Source organism: Micropterus salmoides, unplaced genomic scaffold, assembly GCF_014851395.1.
Source record: "Micropterus salmoides isolate LMB-PRFRI ecotype aquatic unplaced genomic scaffold, ASM1485139v1 Ms_hic_scaffold_19, whole genome shotgun sequence".
Classification (NCBI taxonomy): Eukaryota; Metazoa; Chordata; class Actinopteri; order Centrarchiformes; family Centrarchidae; genus Micropterus; species Micropterus salmoides.
The window spans coordinates 27,045,052-27,053,608 of record NW_024041039.1 but is presented as its reverse complement, the minus strand read 5'-3'; the positions used below and the strand labels follow the sequence as shown (position 1 = coordinate 27,053,608).

The following is an 8,557-nucleotide window of genomic DNA, read 5'->3' as shown; positions in this document are numbered from 1 at the left end:
GCTTGAGGATGAGAACAGGTGAATAAAACATACAAACATTTGAATGACCTTGGGTAAATCCCATAAGCTAATATAAATTACTTGAAATGAACTATGTATGTGTTGTATTTATCCAACCATGATTTCAACTCTTCCGACTAGTACTTAAATGAACTGACATGAAATGACAAGCCATGTGTCCATTGATGCTAGCCCATATGCTAAGGGTAACCGTCCTATGCTAATGCTCAGCTAAGGTTAGCTTAGCATGCTAAGACCAATACTACTGCTGGCTTAAATGAAGGCATGGGGGTAGCCCCATGACAGACACCATGGAGGAAGCTGCAGCTGTCCAAAAAGTCTGAAGTTTGCAAAAGAGCACATGGATGTTCCACAGCGCTACTGGCAAAATATTCTGTGGACAGGGTTGTTTGGAAGTGTTGGAATAATCTTTATCAAAGAATGACTGAGTCACTGTCTTTTTCAATGAAGGAAAAAAAGGCACAGCACACCAAAAGAAAAACCTCAACCTAACTGTGAAGTATGGTGGAGGGGGAATCATGGTTTAGGGCTGCTACGTTGGCTCAGGGCCAGGAGGGGTTGCTACCATCGACAGAAAAATGAATTCCAAAGTTTCATGCAATTTTGCAGGGGAATGTAAGGCCATTTATCCGCTAATTGAAGCTCAACAGAAGATGGGTGATGTAACAGGACAACAACCCAAAGCACAGCACACAAACAAATAAACAACAGAATGACTTCAGCAGAAGAAAATACGCCTTCTGGAGTGGCCCAGACAGAGTCCTGACCTCAACCTGATTAAGATGCTGTGGCATGACCTCAAGAGAGCGATTTACACCACTCATCCCTAGATTATTGCTGAACTGAAACTTTTAAAGAGCAAACTAAAGGAAAAAAAAGATATATAACACAATGAAGAAAAGGGCGAAATAAGACCCCTTTAAGTGATTTTATTTAACTATTTACAACATATTTACTTTATACAGGCAAAAAGGGATGAGTGGGGGAGGGGTGGAGGGATAGCGTTGTGTGTTAGGGAGTGCCTAGTGTTTCACTACTAAAGCTCATTCTGAATCTGAAACAAGGTGTTCTATCTAACAAGCCAAACAATGAGTTAAGACAGGGAACCTTGTGTAGGTTGTTCTTAGTGATGAGGCGTTTGATCTCCTCACCCCCTGCTGCCATTCCTCCTCCTTTTTGAGCCACATGTCTCAGAACAGGTCGGTCTCTCCATCTCCCATCTTCACTGAAGCTTACATCCAGAGCATCACTGCTGGTTGCTCTGTGTGAGCTCCTTCTTCTGACTCAGCAGGTCCAGGTTCTCCACATCGGCTTTTGTTCAAGCCTGCTTTCTTTTCTGTGACCCTTCTGAGGAGGTTGTCTTTTTTTTGAGCTCCTCTTTGAGCTGGCTCACCTCAGTCCGCCTTTTTCTCCAGGAGGCCAGTCAGTTCCTTCAGAGCTTTATTTTCCTCCTTCGGTTATTTAATTTCATTGATGGCAGTGTACAGGGCTTCTCTGAACCTCCGTATGACTTGTTGTTGAGCTGCTGCTGCCGCTGATTTGGGCTGTATGAGATCAGACAGAACAGCATTTTTTGCAGAGAGAAGCATCTTTTTTGTTTGTTGTTTCCTACAGGCATTAAGCATTTTGTGTGCAGCTTATGTGCCCAGGGCATCTAACATTTTAGACACCCAGAGTGCCTAGCATTTTAGCTCTGAGTGCCTCGAGTTGAAATAACTTCCAACTTAGTGCCCAGCATCATTAGAGGGTTTTCCCATTGTCCATTTGGATGAATTGAGAGCCAGGCTTTCTGTGGTGGTGATGATGTTTACAGTTGTTTGGAAACAACAGTCACAGACAGACAAGTGGTGGCTGTTGGATACCCAAAGCTACAGTTGTAGTTAACAGAAAACAGCAGGCCTGGAGGCAAATTAGTGTGGGTAAGTTGTTTTCATAAACTTAAACTGTACCAATAGTTACCATACAGTTCATGGTTTGTGTTATGCTAACTTTAGCTCACGTTTAATGTCTCCGTAGGCAAGCTGCAAGATGATTTACACTTTTTAAAGAAAACAAGCTGAACATGTAAAACTGTCATTGTACATGCTCAATATTCGGCAAGCATGGTAGTGCAGGGGTATTCAATTAGAATAGTAGTATAGTTGTATCAACATATGTTTTTAGTCAACAACGGACTGTCAAATCAAATAATATTTCAGTCAGTTTTCACATCAAACTGGAGGGATAATAAATAATAAATTCTAAATTTAAGTTAACTAAAATAAAGTGCCTAATTTTTAGAAAAAATGAAAAAAAAAACTGTAGCTTGAAGTGATAGAAGTGTAGTCTTAACCAATTTTATAATAAACACTAAACGCATCATAACAAATGAACAGCTGGAATGCCTCCTCTTCTCTTTCATTCCCTCTTACAGAGCTACCACTCCTACTTTCTCTTGTTCAGTGAGAAATGTGAGCTCTAGTTTGTCCTGCCAGCTAGCATTGGAGTTCTATGAGATATTTTGGTTCTGAACTGCCCGGAGGAATGTACATGTAAGAATCTGTACATTCTTGATTAAAAGTCATGTGAAATCTCTTTTCCTTTTGTCTCCTCAATTCATGTGTGTTTCCAAAACGTCTCTGATGAATCTCGCGGACTCAACTCGCAAGCATCGGAATGTAGATTTGATTGGCTGAGCAGCGTCACATGAGACAATTGGAGCACATATGATTGGTCTGTGAGTTTCCTGGTCCACTAAACCAGTACAGTAAATGCTAAAAAAGCTGCGCGGGTTAAAATAGAAACTCTCCGTCACAAGGTAGTAAGTCTCAATAATAAATCGGCTGTAGGTCGGCGGTCCAGAGAGGACAGCAGCTGGGTCCGGATCCGGACCACGGTCCGCTTATTAGTGACCTCTGAGGTAGTGGTAGTTGGGTGAGATCGAGGTCAGATCATGTTTACACCACAAACGAACCTCTCCAGATTTTGTTTGGGACCGGATTGAGACCACATCCTCCCAAGGGTCTTGGTGCAGTTGCTCTGGTCCACACCTAAGTGCAATTACTGTGTTTACACCTTCCCAAACACATTGCACCAAGGGGTAAAACGTCTGATTTAACCAGAATAAAAAGTGCAGGTATGAATACACCATAAGTTAAAGATTATGATATGTTTATTTTTCATCACTACTGGTGCACTTGGGGCAGGAAACCATGTTGTTATCCCCAGTGGCTGTGTGTGCAGAATGCGTGATAAATTGTCAGACTGGGCCAAGTGCCGTGACAGGAAAAATAAAGTGTAGGGCCCACACACAAGACTCTAGAGTGTTCATACAATTTGTCAGGTTTATTGCCACAAAACAGAAACAAGGCTTACATTTGTTGGTGGCAGGTAAATGTCCAAACAAAGGCAAATAGTCCAAAAGGTGAATGCATTAATCCAAACAGAAGATCCAAATATCCTGCAAGGTAGTGAAACACAGAGACACGCAGGTACACTGGACAAACAATGATGACGCGGAGGTAGCGTAGACCTGGAAAATACAGATGCACACAAGCAAGAAGGGGAACAAAAGCAGGCAGGACACATTAGGTAATCAGGACAACAGGAAACAACGTATGCAACGCATAGCAGACACAGGCCATTACCAAAATAAACAAGCAGGCACACGGAACAAAGCAGATGGACAAACAGACCAAAACTGTGACATAAATACCCAGACTCAAAGTGCTGTTATAAGACCTGTGGTTGCTGCAGCAACCTCAGCTGTTTTCTTCTTTACATAGACCTGAGCAGTGCCTCTTTCACAGTGGCCGATATAAAGCCTCTCTGCACTTTTTGATCAAAATGTGCGTCTCACATTGGTTTCACCTACTGCAGTGGTCGGCAAAAGGCTGATTTGTCACACATAAATGGTACCATCACGTTCCAGAGTGTCCAAAAGACAGTCGTTTATTACATTAGACAGCGGAACAACAAAACAAGCATAGATAGTTTTGGTGCTGAGACAGATTGTGTGTCACAATTTATGGAATATGGACAGCTCTGAGTAGGTGTGGGAATCACCAGAGGCCCCACAATATGATATTATCACGATACTTATGTCACGATACAATATTATTGCTAGTGGACTGAAAAAGCAATTTTATTAGTGCCAAAAAACAAACTTCTCATGTACAATTTATATAATAAAAGGTCGATACTTGACGTTAGTGTTACAATACAATATTGCCTTGCAAAATATCGCGATACTATGCTGTATCGATTTTTTCCCCCACCCCTAGCTCTGAGTCTACTGTATGTGTAGACTAAGCATTACAACCGGCAGCGCTTCTTCGCTACACTTTTGTTTTTTTTTATCTGTTTTTTCCGGCTTTATTGCCAAAAATGCGTTACCTCTGACATAAATACAGTCATTGGAAGATGAAGACGGGGTTTTTGGATTAAAGAGCAGCAGTTACAGACCAGGCACCATGGCGGGTGCGGTGATTGCTCAGAGGAGAGGAATGAGAGCCAGGAGAGGAGAAATGCTGGCCCAGATTGGACTTAATTCTGTTCCTAAGGAGCCGGTCTGAACAAAATGGGACTCATGTTGACCAAGCAATAGAATTCAGAGACTGCCATCAACATCTCGCAACAACCACTTGCCAGGTGGTCCATGTTCCGAGCTGCCAGCGCAAGACTCTGGCAAGATGAGAGGAGGTGGACTGCTGCTGTGTTTGGCATTGATGGTGCTTGCTGCACAGGTGTAGTCGAGATGGACTCTGTTTCCTAAATGTCAGACAGAATGTTTCATATTATCGTCTGGCTGCTGCTGTTTAAATTCACCTAAGATACACAAAAAATGCCCTGTGCAATGTTCGGGGTGTACGCGTGTATATAAATAAGTATTGTTTTATTTTATTGTCTATGTTACCATATTTTAATATAGGGCACTGCGATGGACTGGTGACCTGTCCAGGGTGTACCCCGCCTTTCGCCCGATGTCAGCTGGGATTGGCTCCACCCCCCCGCGACCCTGTACGCAGGATAAGCGGTTGACGATGGATGGATTTTAATATAGGCTTACACTTATACTACCACCTATACTACTTATACTACAATTATATATTGTGTGTAGCACAAAGGAACTACAAATTTTGTTTTGTTATGCAGCCTTGTGCTTTTTAATGACTAATAAACTACCTTGTACCTTGTACAATACACACCACATCCTGGCCATACTGGCTATCTTAGCGTATGGTGCATCAGCCTGAGAGCCTGTAAATTGCGCCTTGTGTCTTCTTGTGCATCAGTACTTACTGCAGGCATCTTGAATAGATTCTTTGCTCCGTGCCTCCAGAGTTCTTTTAATGACCAGTTCTTGGAGAAGTCAATTCATTTAAGAGCTAATAAAGAAAACAGACACATTATACAAATCTGTATAATGTTGGCGGAGGCATACAACCATGGGGCGGTAATTCTAGTTTTCATATTTTGCCAGTAATACTTTCAAACAGGACAATTCCCCCCTTTATTCCTAAACATTAAAGGAGTCATGGTTGACAGAGCCAAGAATTTTCTCTTTCTAGTATTCACTAAGAAATATAATCACAATTATTAATTAATAACAATTTGGAAACAAATAAAAATACATATACAAATGGGGTTTGGTGGTGAGACTCCCATTTTACATGCGGCATCTTCCTAAAATGCACAACCATGAAGACCGTAAAGGGTTGACTCCATGAATTCACTTACTGGCTGTTCATAATCAGGCAGTAGGTGGATAATTAAATCCCCTCGCTTGAATCTCTTGTGACGATCTGATGGTCATGGTCTTAATGTGGCAGGGGGATGGTTTCTCAGCACTCGATCTGTAAGACATGGTAGCAGAATCACACAGATCTTTAAAGTTCAGCATCATTTTACCTCAAGTCCATTTTACTCCCAACTGTTGCCACATTGTCATACAAATAAACTAAAGGATCAATATTACAGGAGAAGCCAGAAATGTCTACTTGTACGTTGTATCCCCAGATGTCATGTACCAAATTAAGTCCAAGGGATACCCCCCCCCTTTAGTTTTACCTGTTCTACCGCTGTGGAAAATAAGCATAGCATTCACATGGGAATTCGCTTCACTCAGAGACTGAATAGCAAGCTGCCAACAGACTGTGAGAAGAGACTCTGCCAAGCATCTAAGCTGGTGCTTTGAATAGACTATGCTGGTTCCCTCCTTTAACAAATAAAAGAGACAAAAAGCCAAGAACTGAGATTTATTTACAAGGTTCTCCTCACCATATTTTGCAGAACCTATACTGATAAGGTTCTGCAAAATATGGTGAATGGACAGCGTGGTTGTGCCAAATAAAATGGTGGTAAAAGATACAACAAAACCAGACCTTACTGAGCTGCTTCTAGAAACCAAAATGCAAACAAAAAAGGCTCAACTATCTTATCTAAAAAGAACTAAGCAAAATTTGGTGGCACCAACCTCTAAACCTAGTGTTGTGAGTGAAAATGAATAGGGTGCCCCAAACCTACATACATGCAAACTACTACCATATCTTTTTCTACGTCTACAAATGTACAATGTGTTCTCATACACAAAGCAGTCACTAATACAGAATCAGCACATGAGAGAACACAAACTCCTGAGGAAATCTTTTGTTACCGGACCTGGCATTACAATTGGTTAACTTATGAATGGCTGGACTAATGAGCAGCATGACCGGACAGATGCACCTGAAAAGAACACAGGAGCAAACGGTAGGGGGGGGGGCAGAAAGCAGGAAGGAACACAAACTAGGCCTGCTTGGTGTGGCTACATTCAGACTGCAGGCCTTAATGCTCAATTCTGATTTTTTCCCCCGATAAATAGCATGCACGTAACTCAAAAGAGAGCTCATGACCATGTGGGTTTCAGGTGTAAGAAAGGGAATTTGTGAGCAGGTGATAGCAATGTAGAGGAGGAAGAGAGTCACATTAAATAATGGCCTTTGTGAAGCTTTTCCCTTCATTGTGTGTCCGTCGGGCGGGGGAACAGCTGCTCTAGAGTGACGTCAAATTCGCATCAGACTCAGGTCGCATTTCAAACAATCTATATTGGATTTGTACCACAATTGAAAGTGGCACAAATCCCAACTGGAAAAGATCAGTTTCCATGTGACTTGGGCTGTTCACGCTGTCATTAAAAAAAGTCACGTATGAGCCAAAATTTGGGTCACTTTGGCCTGCAATCTGAACGTAGCAATGTAACTTATTTCAGAGTTCATTCACAACTACTATACTCAGACGATCAGTTCAAAGATCCTATCAGTAGTGTATATTGAATTTATTTCACCTCCTTGAGCAGATTGTGGCGTTCTCATTGGATGAATTGAGTTCACCACAAAGTCCCACTGTTATAAATCCTGGTATGTTCAGGGCTGGTGACGAACAGAGGGAAAGTGGCAGGTATATCTGCTAGTTAATTAGGAGATTGGGAACAGCAGTGGTGGTGAGTGTGAAGTCAGTTTGAAGGTGGGAAACACTGAGGATTACTGCAGGGCAGGGAGCGAAATGTAGGCTCTAAAAAGACATGGAGAGTGAGCAGTTGTGTTTCCGTCAACGTTTTTTTTATGCACATCTTGAAATATTGCATTCAAAAATTTTGATGGAAACTGCAAAATAAAAAAAAACTCCTCAACATCGCAAAAACATTTTTTTACACTCGCTTGAGGTGGTGGCTCTTTTTCGAAAAAGAGTTAATGCGCTAAATTGGAGATGGCAACACCTTTGCCAAACAAGTTCTGACGTAGCGAAAATTTACAGTGGGTACGGAAAGTATTCAGACCCCTTTAAATTTTTCACTCTATGTTTCATTGCAGCCATTTTCCAAAAATCAAAAAAGTTCATTTTATTTCTCAGTAATGTACACTCAGCACCCCATCTTGACAGAAAAAAAACAGAAATGTAAAAATTTTTGCAAATTTATTAAAAAAGATAAACTGAAATATCACATGGTCATAAGTATTCAGACCCTTTGCTCAGTATTTAGTAGAAGCACCCTTTTGATCTAATACAGCCATGAGTCGTTTTGGGAAAGATGCAACAAGTTTTTCACATCTGGATTTGGGTATCCTCTGCCATTCCTCCTTGCAGATTCTCTCCAGTTCTGTCAGGTTGGATGGTAAACGTTGGTGGACAGCCATTTTCAGGTCTCTCCAGAGATGCTCAGTTGGGTTTAAGTCAGGGCTCTGGCTGGGCCATTCAAGAACAGCCACGGAGTTGTTGTGAAGCCACTCCTTCGTTATTTTAGCGGTTTGCTTAGGGTCATTGTCTTGTTGGAAGGTAAACCTTCGGCCCAGTCTGAGGTCCAGAGCACTCTGGAAAAGGTTTTCGTCCAGGATATCCCTGTACTTGGCCGCATTCATCTTTCCCTCGATTGCAACCAGTCGTCCTGTCCCTGCAGCTGAAAAACACCCCCACAGCATGATGCTGCCACCACCATGCTTCACTGTTGAGACTGTATTGGACAGGTGATGAGCAGTGCCTGGTTTTCTCCACACATACCGCTTAGAATTAAGGCCAAAAA

General features: G+C 41.9%; 1 long non-coding RNA gene across 1 annotated transcript; it reads right to left on the bottom strand.

The window, feature by feature from the left end:
- Positions 1-3,326: 3,326 nt before the first annotated feature.
- Positions 3,327-5,849, bottom strand: LOC119911028. Its single transcript, XR_005445739.1, has 3 exons — positions 5,740-5,849; positions 5,302-5,387; positions 3,327-3,532 (listed from the first exon to the last, which is right to left on the bottom strand). It is a non-coding gene; the product is annotated as an uncharacterized LOC119911028 (long non-coding RNA).
- Between the last annotated feature and the right edge of the window lie 2,708 nt (positions 5,850-8,557).